Genomic DNA, 14,640 nt, shown 5'->3' with positions numbered 1-14,640 from the left:
TCCAGTTCCTTCAATCAATTCATCTCACCCCATCATTAATTATCTTTTCTCTCTCTCTCTCTTTTTTTTTTTTTTACTCCCCCGAGGGGTTGCACCATTCCTGGAAGTACTGCGATACCAGTTCGATGCGTAGAGTGGACGGAGTAAGGTCCTATTCCAACTCCAAGCTCCAAAAATCCATTTAATATATTGTCCTCGGATAGTGGACGTATCAGATATTAAGCTGATAACAGATCCTACACTTGATCTTAGCCAAAAGGCCGAGGAGTGATTATCTTTCTTATAAGGCTATTAAAAAATTACACCAAATTAATCCTATTACTCACTAACAAGTAAGTAGTCTAACAAAATTTTATGTCATTAATATCAATAAGACACTAATTTAAGGCAAATATTGTTGTTATCTTGAGGCAGGCTGGCCAAGAAGTCAGGTCAGTTACCTCCTCCTTTTAAGTAACAGAACATTGCAAGCTTTTTAAAAAATATCTGACAAATTATAAGTTACCTCTTTAGAGGAAGTTTTGTTGTTTTTAATGATCCTCTATGTAAGGTGAACTTGACCTAGCACAAATATCTGGCAAATTTACTCCTTAAAAGGCATTTAACTTTTCTTTTTTAATTTCTATGCTTAGGTCTTTGATTTCCTTGAAATAGTTCTCTAGAAGAGAAAGGAATATCACCTGTGTCTGTCTTATCTCTTTAGTTACAAACAGTCACAAATATGACATGACTAGCAAGCACAGTGAGCACACATAAACACATATACACACACATAAAAAGAACAAATCCTCCTGATAAAATTAAAAAGAAGCAATCTCAATTCCTTGTGTTTTTAAAATATCTTTTACTATGGCAATTAGCTCCTTTTTACTCTTTGTTAAATTTTTTTTTTTAACCTGTATTCCTTATGCCTTGAGGGAAGTTTTAAGCCTTTCAACAATTTATGCTTACTTAGGGTCTGTCCCATGATAGAAAAGGAAAGAGGAGAAACGGCAAGACCAGAGGGCAACATTCCCAGTTGGAGAACTGGCACGGGGGGGGGGGGGGGGGGTTCCCAGTGGGCCTACCGTGAGCCTAACTGCAATATTAAGAGCTGGCAGCCGCTCTAAGAGCATTAACTGGCTGTTGCGTACCCAGTTTTGTTGATAGGAAGAGAGGCTAGATAGGAGGTCTTTGCCAACACCCGAATGGGCTGTTGGGATTCGCACAGGGAGCTAGGGGCCTTCAGCCAATGCCAGAGGGTAGCCCTGGCCAAGAGGCTTCAGTTGCCCTGTTGCTATGTTGCAATTCCACGCGATGGCACCAACCGAAAGTAAAAGGAGGAAGAGAAGTGCAAAAAGGAAGTCACACAGTTCTTGTGCCTTGAAAAAAATGACTCAATAGTCCTTACTTTAATTGCCTAAAATTCGTCGCTTACCTCAAACACATCAGTTTCGCAGGCGGGCTTTTTCTGCGTCGATCGAGGTGCAGGTCTGTATTACAGGGGAATTGCCTGTAGTGACCTCTATGCAGACCTTCACTCACCCCTCCGGTGGGGTGGCGGTCTAATGGCTGGGACGGCCGTCCACTCGAGCGACGTTCAGGTCTTTCTTCGTACCTCGGGCCTCACATTCGGGCGCCACTTGCCCCCGCCAGCGGGGAGTCGAACAAAGAAGCGAGGTGAAAATCAACCTGAATGAAAGTAGGCAAACAGACACAAGAAGGAGACCATGCTAGACATTTGTCACGGCCTCGAGAGTTTATTCTTACATGTAGGTTTATATAGGGTTGTAGGGGGAAGGGGACGTGGTCAGGGCAAGGAGTTGTAGGGGGAAGGGGACGTGGCCAGGGCAAGGACTTGTCAGGAAACCTAGAGGGGATGTAATTAGGTGTTCATCTAATCTTGCCCAACTGGCTTAACATCCTGACTGCACCAGGTTTCACATCCTGACCATAAACTGGCTTTTTGCAAAAGATAAGATTCTGTAAGTAGTCTGATGACCGGTTCCAGAAGTACCTAACAGAAAGCTGGATGGGCCAGCTTTCTGAGTAATGAGTCAGTTTATGAGCAGGCCCAGGCAAAATGGAGAGGCTTTTGCTCCATGGCTCCCGACAGCTATGGGTCGTGTATGAGACATAATCTTAACCACATGAGGCTACTGGGGACATTTCACACTCAAACTATAACACTATCTAATTGATAGACCTATGTGTCATACAGAATGAATTGCCAATATGTATAGCAACTGGAAGAATATTAGAACTGTACAAGTCTTTGTGTAAAATCAGTTAGTGACTAAGGCTGAACATTAAAAAGAAAAAGAATTTGGTATTATGGGACTTTTTGATATTTATTTCTGATGATTGTTACATTGTGATTACGTTGTCAAAACTTGTTGATTTATATGTTTGAAATGGATGCACTTTATATCCCATACATATCAAAATAAAAAATAAAATGGGTATATTTTATGCCTCATAAGTAACAAAAGCAAAAATCAAATACTAGATAACAACATTTGATTAAAATACTAGATAAATTGGTTTCTAAAGAAATACTCATGACATACCAAATTATGTTTTTCTAGCTATTTTTGAATGGCAAAGTAATTTGGTTTTTACCAAACAGTATTTACACAGATGAGACTTTCTGGATACTGTTAATACCTCCCAAATTCTGAAAACCTTTAAACTACCCATAAAAGCAAATGGGCACAAGCTAATGTTTATCAAATCTTCCAGCCACCCTTTACATGTATTTGTGTGTGTTATCTTATTTGTGTGTAGGGAGGGGGTAATTGACATTGCTGATCCCTCATAGGTTTGTAGGACCATAATAACATAGAAAGCTTGAGAGGCATTGGAAGAGAGAATGGCTGACACATGCAGTTGAATGCTGGAGCATGACATCACCTGAATGTTGAAAGGTCCTTGGTGGTAGGAAGTAGAAAAAATGATAGTAATTGTTATATCCCTGAGACAATGCTATTTGGATCTTAATGACCCATAATCTGTGAGATGTCATTTCATGTGAGAAGGGTAAGGAAACAAGGGCCAAAAATAATTATTCCAATAGGCAGACCTTGTGCCATTCTATCAGAGCCATCTGTCTGAGACTTGCTTTCTTAAATCAGGTTGTTTTTGTGTTGCCTGGCATACTACCCCCGATTAAACAGCATAAATGAAACTCTCATGGTCAGGTGGGTGTGCCCTTTGGCCATAATAATTGTGTTGGGCTGGAGAGATGGCTTATCGGTTAAGCGCTTGCCTGCAAAGCCTAAGGACCCCGGTTCGAGGCTCAATTCCCCAGGACCCACGTTAGCCAGATGCACTAGGGGGCGCATGCGTCTGGAGTTCATTTGCAGTGGCTGGAAGCCCTGGCATGCCCATTCTCTCTCTCTCCCTCTCTCTTTCTCTCTCTCTCTCTCTCTCTGTCACTTTCAAATAAATAAAATTTTAAAAAATGAACAAAAAAAAATAATTGTGTCAAAAGTGCTGTGGATTTGGAGTACTATTGAGGCAGGAGAAACAAACTGCTCATGAAAGGCCATAAGGTCTGCTGAGATGCAGTTTAATCTTGCAGATAACTCAGCCAACAAGTTGAAGACTCCAGCCCAGGTCCTCCTAGTCCAATATCCATGCCTACCATAATTTATAGTCTTTATGAATAACTCTCTTAGTTTGAAAGATCCCAAAATGTTACAAGGATAGGTTGATTTGGAAGCATCTTGGATATCAAGATAGATGAATGCAGTGATGCACATGCCATTGAGCCCAAAGACAGCAGAAGTTATCAGTTACTCAGAAGAAGGACTCTGAGGAGGTGAGGCATATGGTGATGTCTAGGGGCTAAATCAATGTTCAGTGACCTTTAACAAGGAGCAAGTTGATATATGAAAGAGACAAGAAGCCTACACAAAGAGGAGATAAAGCTAATAGATTTAATGACTATTGGGTCATTAGAGAGAAAATATGAACATGTTTTGTTTTGAAGTGTTACTGTCTTACCAAGGAAATAGGTCAAGACATCTAGCTTATTTGAATTTAGAGTTTCATTTAGTTTTGTAAAACATGCCAATGAGACATATACGTTCTCTTGAAATTGGAAGGTTGAGGGGATATATGTTCTTTTTGTGCTTATAGAAGAGTGAATTTGCAAGATGAAAGACTTCCTGGGAGAATTGACTGTTCTGTGGCTAGTGGTCTTAATACAAATGAGATCCTCGTTTAATGTGCTCACAACTGAGAGATGGAAAGGGTTATAAATGCAGCATGATAGGTTTTTTTGTTGGAAATGTTCGTGGAGAGAGATTAATTAGGGCAATTTGGAGTAGCTAGGCAAAACTAACAGTCTAGTTAGGAAATAAGGGCAGGCTCAACCAGGAGCCCTCTGGGAAGTTTCAGTTGTGTTACTTGAAGAGCTTGTGGGCCTTTTGGAGAAGGGGATGAGGGGAGGGAGCTATAAGGACTGGCAACAGGAGAAGGAAAATAAGGAATATCATAGTGGTTAAAAGTGACAGTCATAACTGGAAGTAAGCAATACCCAGTCTCAGAATAGCCCAAGATGTTTTCCTAAAGGAACAGGTCTAGAATCAATTCCCTAATATGGGTTGGGTCTTGTAAAGCACCATAGGAATAGAGGGAAAAACATGTTAAATTATATCATAGACTGTTGTGCCAAGACCCCTGACCAGGAGCCAAGTCCCCCGGTCACCCAGAGAACCACCACAGAAGCTGAGACACTCGAATGTAAAAGCAACAGGTTTCTTTATTTCAAGTCTAGGCCTGGGCTCTGTCCCCACAGTCCGGCACAGCAGTAGTAGGGGAGAGCCCCTTTCTTTTGAGGAAAGAGGTTCATATAGGAATTCAAGCAAAGAATTAGGGGATAGATACATGATTGGTTTGGGGTTTTGGCAGGAAAAGTTGGGGGTAGGAGCTAGGGTTACTCCAGGCAGATGAGGTAACCTCCATTGTGATGGGCTAAGCAAACAGTGGTACTTTAATAGGTTTATCTAAGCAGGAGGCCAGACCCGCCCCCCCCCCCCCCCCCCCAGGGATCTGGAAGGTCCTTGAAATGAAGATCTTTTCTAAGCAGGTGGTCGGAGGCTAGAGGCCAGAGCCCCCCCCCCCCCCCCCCCCCCCCCGCAGTATTTCTGGAATGCCCTTGAAATGGAGATTCCTCAGAAATGTTAGGGGGAAAGGCAGCAATTAAGCAAGCAAAGTTTACAGAAGCAAAAGGTCAGCACATTGGCCTGCTAGTTCTCTATCTAAGTCAGGCCTGGGCCTTTTGTTTTTTTTTTTTTTTTTTTTTTTTTTTTTTTTTACTTAAAATGGTTATATTTGATCTCTCAAGACCTCAGAAAGGTAAGGAGTAGGCTCTTTGAGCTTTTTGAAAAAATATTTTTATTTATTCATTTATTTATAAGAGAAAGAGGCAGATAGAGAGAATGTGTGTGCCAGAGGCTCTAGCCACTGAAACAAACTCCAGATACATGTGCCACCTGCCACTTTGTGCATCTGGCTTTATGTGGAGAATTGAACGTAGGTCCTTATGCATCTTAACCACTAAGCCATCTGTCCAGCCCTCTTTGAGCTTTTGAGGGTAGAACAGTCTTATCTATGAACCCATGGTGATAGGACTTATAGCTTGACTAAAGTTAGAGATGTAAGTAGCACTTGATAAGGTCCATTCTAAACAGCTTGTCTACAGTTGGAGACATGAGCAGTTCTTGATAATATCCAGTCTAAACAGTTTCAAGTTACTTTTTTTATCCTGTTAGTGGGTTTTAAGGAAGGCACACTGCCACAGGTTAATACTGAGAGAGAAATCCTTAAAAGTTGAAGTTAGGCTTAGAGCTGCATTATCCTTGTGGTACATCATGACTTGATCATCAGTCCCAGTCCATGAATATATTCTGATGTTCGGTTCCTATCTCAATATCACAGGAGGTCAAGTTGGTATTATTATTTGTTATCAGTGGTAGATATTTGAGTCTCTTGCATGGGGGAATCTTCCCTAGACATAGATCCTCAACATACCATGGACTTTAGAAGGGGAAGGTGTATGAGGACTCCTTTGGCATTGGTCTGACAGGATGATCATTAAGACATGGACTGCAAGACCTGAGGAATTCACATGCCTGTGAAAAAAACAGATTAATTAGAATTTGGAGGGTGTTGATAACCATATGTATGGCCTGGGGAAACTGTTAAGGATCTTCCATTGGGACGATGCAGAGAGTAATAGCATGTTTCTGTAATCATCCTGAGATGGTGGGGGTGGGGGGAGGGCGCCAGAGTGGTATGCAAAGCCCTCATCTAAAGCCTGTTGGGTTCCTGAGGGGTAGGTATTTTGTGGTAATGGAAAAGTTATTTTGTATCAAATCATCACATACACACAATTTCTGTATTGCTGTTCTTTATGAAAACAGAAAACATTCTGCTAGAGAATTGTTATAACATAAGTGAGAAAAATATTGAGCTAAAACTGGGAAATGGCATTATATTATAGTTATAGCTCAGGAAATACAGGTCAAAACCCAAATGAGTTTGGAGTATGCCAAAAATGTTAACATCTTATAATGTAGTGAAAGATAATTAAATTATAAATAATGCAACTTTTACCATTGCTTCTTAGTTGAAGCGTTCAGAGGTATCTGTATGCTTACTTTAAATCACTTGAAGGAATATGATTTTGTGTGTATGTTGTTTATATAGCACCATAAGGAAGACAAATAGTAAAATGAAGTCTTCACTATCCAGTATTTGCTATTATTTACCCCAGGAAAGGCTATTGTGCTTAAAACTTTTAACTATGAACAAAAATAACTATTATTTTACATATGTGAGGTATAGGTACATGTGGGTATGTTTGTATGTGTGTGCATGTAGAGGCCCCAGAGGTTTATGTTGAGTGTTCTCCCCAGTTGATCTACAATGTTTTCTTTGAGACATAGTCTCTCACTTACCCCAGAGCTCACCCATTTGACTAGTGTAGCTAGCCACAGTCATCCCATGTTTCCCTGTCTCCACTTCCAAGTGCTAGGATTATAGGAGTTTACCACTATGCCTGGCATTTTACATGGATGCTGTGGATCTAAACTTTTAATGAAAATGTGAATAAATCTTCTTAATTTAAAATTTGGACATATATATAATGTGTGTAAGTATATGTGTGTACATATATGTATATTTCTTATAAGGCTTAATAATAAGCACTCTGTTTCTAAAATTGACCTATAAGGAAATAAGTAGACAGGACATTAAAGGCAGCTATGTTCATAGGAACCTTTTTATGTTTGAGATGATGGAGAACTATCCAGGAGGCAAACAGAGGGTCACTGATTCGTTGGCAACATACACATGATTGTGAGGGACCTAAGTGCTAGGTGTTTGTCTCTTTATCTCTCTTTCCTTCTCTCACTCCCTCCCTCCACCCCCTATTCCTTTTCACCACCTCATCCTCCTCCTTCTTCTTCTTCTTCTCCTTCTTCTTCTTATTCTTATTCTCTCTCTCTCTCTCTCTCTCTCTCTCTCTCTCTCTCTCTCTCTCTGCATAAGGGCAGCTTTCATGAGACTATTTAGATCATTTGCAAAATTTTGATTGTATTGTCATTGACTTTAGAGCCCAGTTGTAAAATAGTTGATATTGTTAACAATAAGTCCATAAACATGTGTACCTCATGTAGTCTTGAATATTTCAAACAGTTCTGGTATACCATTGTATATACCTTTTGACAAATTTAATCCTAGACATTTCTCATTTTAACACTATCATAAGTGAAATTTTCCTTGATCCTAATGGCTTTATTATGTATAAATAACATGTAAGTTTTTATTTCTTGATCTTGTAAGATGTGCCCTTACTAAGCTCATTTATTCCAAATATCTTACTGGTTTCTTTGGATTTGTTACATAAATATTTACTTTGTTTTTAAGTTTTGTAACTTAAAAAGGAAAATAGTAATATAGTTATATTAGTTGTATATCTTTATAAGCTAGGAAACATGAAGGATTTGAACAAACAATGATAGAAAACACAAATCATATATGAATATATAGGCATACTTGACTATTTAATGTTCACAATTTGGGTTCTTTAAAAGATACTATAAGGGCAGGCAGTGTGCAGGTGGGCATGGTGGTGAGTGTGAGTAGGTCAGACACCCGCTTCCTGGCTCCTCCAATCTCCCTGGTCTGGGTTCCATGCGCTGGTCTGTGTGCAGGCAGGCGCAGTGGTGTGCAGTCAGTAGGCCAGACCCCTGTTTTCTAGATCCTCCCAGCTCCCTGTTCTGGGTTCCCTGAGCAGACAGTGTGTGGGTAGGTGTGGCAGTGTGGAGTGATTAGGCCAGACACCTGTTTTCGGGCTCCTCCAAGTTCCCTAGTTCAGGATTTCTGGGCCAGACTGTGTGAGGGAGGCCACAGCACAGAAGGAGTAGACCAGACCCCATGTTCCCTGGCTCCTCCCAGTCTCCTGGTCCTCTTAGGACCCATTATCCCCTGCTTGGGGAGGCCTGGCCCCTGGGTGAGCTGTGAAAACAGGCCTTTTTTTCTGGTATTCTGACTGGCCACTGGGTACCAACATCCCTGTTCACATGAGTCAGAGGGTGCATGCATGGGCCAAAGGACAAATCTTGCTTCCTCCTCAGTAAAATAAAAGAGTCTCTCTCTCTACAATGGGTAGACAACAGCACAAAAAAAGCCAATGAAGTTAGAAAACTGAGAGATCGCCACCAAGTGTGCCTAGTCTACAATGGAAGCCTCCAATGAAATCATAGAGAAATCAACAGAAAATCATTCCCAAAATTAAAACACAACAACCAATGAGACCCTGTTTTAAAAATCACTGAATTGGAAGCAAACCATCAAAGAACCAACAATAACATCAATGAAATTAAACAGAACTGTGTCCTAGACCATTCAGCATTTGACAGTAGGCTTAACTTGATTGAAGAAAAGTTATAACCCTTCAAACAGATATGAATAAATTGAAGATGAGTCAAGAAATGGAAGATCTCAACAACCGGCTGATTAAGCTTAATGAAGACTTGATCAAATGCAAGAAGAATTCCAGGAAGCATCAAGAAAATCAGAATTTGAATTAAAAATTGTACCTCATGATGTAAAATAACATAACACAAAACAAAAATCAAATAGAAATTATGAAAACCTCTCTAGAACCCTTTACCAACAGAGTTATTCATTGGAAGACAGAACCTCTGATCTGGAAAACAAGACAGGTGAAATTGATTGGGAGGACAAAACCTTTGCTAAGTTAAAAAAATCAAGTGAGCAGAATACAAGAGAACTGTGGGATACCCTAAGACAACCAAACATCTGGACCATGGATATACCAGAAGGAGAGGAAATCCAAGCCAGAGGCATAGAAAACATCTTCTGAAGAAAATTTTGCGGATCTCTCAAAAGAAAGGCACATTCAGATAAAAGAAACCCACAGAACACCAAACAGACAGGACCAAGGAAAAAACCTCTCCAAGAAACACCATAGTTATATCTCTTAACAACAAAAACAAAGAGAGAGTGTTAAAAGCAGCAAGAGAGAAACAACTCACAATATACAAAGGCAGTCCCATCAGGATTACATCAGATTTTTCAATGGAAACCTGAAAGCCAGAAGGGCCTGGAATGAAACACTTCAAAGTCTAAAAAACTATGGATGCCAACCTAAGTTACTACCCAACAAAAGTATCCTTCATAATAGATGGTAAAAGAAAAACTTTCCATGAAAATAGACAATTCTATATGAACACAAAGCCAAACCTACAGAGAATACTTGATACAACACTTGAAAGAATACTTGAAACATCCAAATTCAAGAGCCAAGAAGACCACAATAACCAAAACTGACCAGGCTCAAAATAGTACAAAACAAAAGAAAGCACCAAACCCCATAAAACACATCATCATTGAAGGGATTAATTCAAACCTCATAGAATAACCTTAAATATTAATGGTCTTAACTCACCCATCAAAAAACCTTGGTTGGGCTGGAGAGATGGCTTAGCGGTTAAGCGCTTGCCTGTGAAGCCTAAGGACCCTGGTTCGAGGCTCGGTTCCCCAGGTCCCATGTTAGCCAGATGCACAAGGGGGCGCACACGTCTGGAGTTCGTTTGCAGAGGCTGGAAGCCCTGGCGTGCCCATTCTCTCTCTCTCCCTCTACCTGTCTTTCTCTCTGTGTCTGTCGCTCGCAAATAAATAAATAAATAATAAAAGACCTTGGTTATCAAGGTTGATCAAAAAAACTGGACCCTTCTGGGCTGGAGAGATGGCTTAGCGGTTAAGCGCTTGCCTGTGAAGCCTAAGGACCCCGGTTCGAGGCTCGATTCCCCAGGACCCACGTTAGCCAGATGCACAAGGGGGCGCATGCGTCTGGAGTTCGTTTGCAGTGGCTAGAAGCCCTGGCGCGCCCATTCTCTCTCTCTCTATCTGCCTCTTTCTCTCTCTGTCACTCTCAAGTAAATAAATAAAAATGAACAAAAAAATTTAAAAAAAAAAACTGGACCCTTCTATCTGCTGTCTTCAAGAAACCCACCTCATCACTAAAGATGGACACCTCCTCAGGGTGAAAGATTGGAAAATTATATTCCAAGCAAATGTAAACAAAAAGCAAGTGGGTGTTCCTATATTAATATCTGATAAAATAGACTTTAAACCAAAAGTAATCAAAACCGACAAAGAAGGCCACTTCTTACTCATCAAGGGAATGATCCAACATGAGCACATCACAATCATGTGGTGGTTTGATTCAGGTATCCCCATAAAATTGGATGTTCTGAATGCTAGGTTCCCAGCTGATGGAGATTTGGGAATTAACACCTCCTGGAGGGAGTGTATTGTTGGGGGCAGGCTTGTGGGTATTATAGCCAGTTTCCCCTTGCAAGTGTTTGGAACACTCTCCTGTTGCTATTGTCCACCTGATGTTGGCCAGGGGTGACATCTACCTTTTCTCATACCATCATTTTTCCTGCCATCATGGAGCTTCCCCCTCAAGTCTGTAAGCCAAAATAAACCTCTTTTTTCCCAAAAGCTGCTCTTGGTTGGGTGATTTCTACCAGCAATACAAACCTGACTGCAACATGTGCCACAGAATAAATAAACACCAATATCATGATAGTTGGTAACTTCAGTACTCCACTATCACCAATACATAGGTCATCCAACCAGAAAATCAACAGGTAAATAATAGAGCTCAACAACATCATAGATCATCTAGACCTAAGAGATATCTGCAGGACTTTCCACTCCAACTCTACAGAATACACACCCTTCTCACCAGCCCAAGGAACCTTCTCCAAAATTGACCATATATTAAGCCATAAAACAGGCCTTCATTTTATGAAGGAAAATTGAAGTAACTTCCCACATCATGTCAGATCACAATGTTTTAAATCTAGAAATTAACAACAAGAGGCACATCAAGAACTCCACCAGTACCTGGTGACTAAACAACATACCTTTAAACAGGAAGCATGGAAGAAAGCAAAAAGGAATTGTAAAAATCTTAGAATTGAATGATAATGAAAGCACAACTTACCAAAACTTATGGGACACAATGAATTCAGTCCTAAGGGGAAAATTCATATCCCTAAATGCCTTCATTACAAAGACAGAGAGATTCCAAATCAATAAACTGGAAAAACAAGAATCCAACCCAAAGCTCTCCACATGGAAGGAAATAATCCAGAATTGAGCAGAAATTAATAAATTGGAAGCTATAAAAAAAATTTTAAAATTCAATGAAACAAAGAGCTGGTTCTTTGGAAAAGTAGACAACATTGACAAACCTCTGGCCAATTTGATCAAGTGAAAAATAGAGAAGTCTCAAATTAACAAAATTAGAAATGAAAAAGGAGAGATCACAACAGACATCAATGAAATTGGAAGAATCATCAGGGCATACTTCCAAAGCCTCTACTCCACAAAATTAAAAATTCTGGAAGAAATGGATGAATCCTGAGACACATACCACCTACCAAAACTAAACTCAAAGCAGATTACTCTCCTAAACAAACCTATTACATCCATGGAAATTAAAAAAGTAATCAAAAACCTTCCCCAAAAGAAAAGTCCAGGACCTGATGGCTTCTCAGCCAAATTCTATTAAACCTTCATTGAAGAACTAAAACTAATATTTCTCAAACTGTTCAGCATAATAAGAGAACAGGAAATCCTCTGACTCATTTTGTGAAGACAGCATCAATCTAATACTAAAACCAGACAGATGCAACAAAGAAAGAAAACTGTAGACCTATATATATCCCTAATGGACTTAAAGTCAAAGATTGTGAACAAAATCATTGGAAGCTGAATTCAAAACCACATCAAAAGCATTATACATCTTGATCAAGTAGGCTTCATCCCAGAGATGCAGAGATGGTTTAACTTATGGAAATCAGTCAATGTAACACATCATATAAATAAACTTAAACATAAGAACCACATGAACATCTCAATTGATGCAGACAAGGCCCTTGAAATATACAACACCGGCTGGGCGTGGTGGCTCACGCCTTTAATCCCAGCACTCGGGAGGCAGAGGTGGGAGGATTGCCTTGAGTTCGAGGCTACCCTGAGACTCCATAGTGAATTCCATGTCAGCCTGGGCTACAGTGAGACCCTACCTCAAAAAACCAAAAGAAAAAGAAAAAAAAAAGAAAAATTCAACACCACTTCATGATCAAAATGATAGAAAGAAAAGGCATGGAGGTTTTATATCTTCACACAATAAAGGCTATATATAAATCTCCTAAAGCCCAAATAATACCTTTTTGGTGGAAGCTTTTCTTTTTCCTTTTTCTAAAAATGTATGTATGTATGTGTGTGTATATATATATATATATATATATATATATTTGACAACTTCTATACTTACAGACAATAATCCATAGTATCTCCCTCCCCTCCCACACTTTCATAACTTCTGCTTCTCCATCATAGCCCCTCCCTCTCTTCACTAATCTGTCTTTTAATTTGATGTCATAATCTTTTTCTCCTATTATGAGGGTCTTGTGTAGGTATGCTAGGTACTGCAAGGACATGGATATTGAGGCCAGTTTCTGTCCAGACAGTTGCATGTTAGGAGTGGTACCCCTCCTTTGGCTCTTACATTCTTTCCACCACCTCTTTCGCAATGGACCCTGAGCCTTGGAGGGTGTGAGATGTTTCAGTGCTGGTCACTCCTCCATCGCTTCTTCTCAGTACTGTCTTGTCTTTTGGGTCATCTGAAAAGAGAAGCTTCTGTAACCATAAGTGAGAGTAGCATTAATATATGAATATGAACTATAAGTGTAGGACTTTCTGGGCAATTTGGTAAGAGTAATATATTCATTTATCCAGAAAAGAGCAGACTTTATACCCCTAAGGCTCATGACCTCCCCTGCCAGAGGCTTTTGATTAGGTTTTCAGTACCAGGCATGTATTCCCTCCCATAGAGCAGGCCTTTAGTCAAATTAGAGAGCAGTTGATTTCTCCCAGAGCAGACATGCCACTATTGCCCTTGTTCAGTCATTTGGCCTGTCTGGCCAAACATGAGAATTCCAGTATCCACTGTTTTCACTGCTGATGACTTCTATCTCCCATAGGGCTGAATGTGATGTAATTTTTTCCAGCTTTCAGTTCGTTGGTCAACAGGGAGAAAGTTTTCTGTTCAGCACAAGCTTGATTTCTCAGTGACTTTGCTGCTCAGGCATGTGAAGTCTTCAGCAATAGTGTCTTGCCATCTCTTTCTCAAGAGAAACCAAGAGCATTGGCAATAGCCTGTAATGTTTTGGAGGCAACAGGGACCTCCCTGGCCAACAACTCACTAGAAGGTATCCCATACCTGGCACTGAAATTTTTCTAGTAACAATCTATAGCTCTGGATGTGCCATTATTCAAAAAAGTAGGTTTTCATATGTTTTATTCAGAAGATCTTGAATTTTGATTGACCCTCTCCCCAACCCTTCTTTTACAGAATCTTTTCCCCTAACCTCACTTAGGCCTTTCCCCTCCTTATAATCTTTTCTTCTACTCACATATATACAATACCATTCCCTTAAGTCCTTCCCTCTCCTCCCTTCCTTATAACCTTTTTCTAGCTTATTGGCCTCTGCTACTGATTTTTGGTTCCAGCTCATACACAAGTCTATACATTTGTATCTAGGATCCACATATGAGAGAGAACATGTGACATTTGGCTTTCTGGGTCTGGATTAACTCACTTAGTATAATCCTTTCCAGATCCATCCATTTCCCTAGATATTTCATAATTTCATTTTCTTACCACCGAATAGAACTCCATTGTGTAAGCATAGCACATCTTTAATATCCATTCATCTGTGGAGGGACATGTAGGCTGGTTCCATTTCCTAGCTATTGTTACTAGAGCAGCAACAAACATGGTTGTGCAATTATCTCTAAGGTAGTGAGAAGAGTCAGGAACAAGACAGGGTGCCCATTCTCACCACTTCAACATAGTACTAGAAGTACTAGCCCACACAATAAGACAGGAGAAAGAAATAAAAGGGATTCAATTGGAAAGGAAGAAGTCAAGTTAGCCCTATTTGCAGATAACATGATCCTGTATATATAAGTGACCTTAAAGTTTCTATCTCAAAACTTCTAAAGGTGATAAATTCCTGCAAAGTGGCAGGATACAAAATC

General features: G+C 40.0%; 1 protein-coding gene and 1 non-coding gene across 2 annotated transcripts in view; one reads left to right on the top strand and one right to left on the bottom strand.

The window, feature by feature from the left end:
• Slc2a13 (solute carrier family 2 member 13) overlaps window positions 1–14,640 on the top strand; it is a 379,307-nt gene that overhangs the window by 334,372 nt on the left and 30,295 nt on the right. The gene's annotated exons all lie outside the window — the stretch shown is intronic.
• Window positions 85–272, bottom strand: LOC123461745. Its single transcript, XR_006637827.1, has one exon. It is a non-coding gene; the product is annotated as a U2 spliceosomal RNA (small nuclear RNA).

Source organism: Jaculus jaculus, chromosome 6 (assembly GCF_020740685.1).
Source record: "Jaculus jaculus isolate mJacJac1 chromosome 6, mJacJac1.mat.Y.cur, whole genome shotgun sequence".
In the NCBI taxonomy this organism is placed as follows: domain Eukaryota; kingdom Metazoa; phylum Chordata; class Mammalia; order Rodentia; family Dipodidae; genus Jaculus; species Jaculus jaculus.
This window is presented reverse-complemented; position numbering and strand designations above follow the sequence as displayed.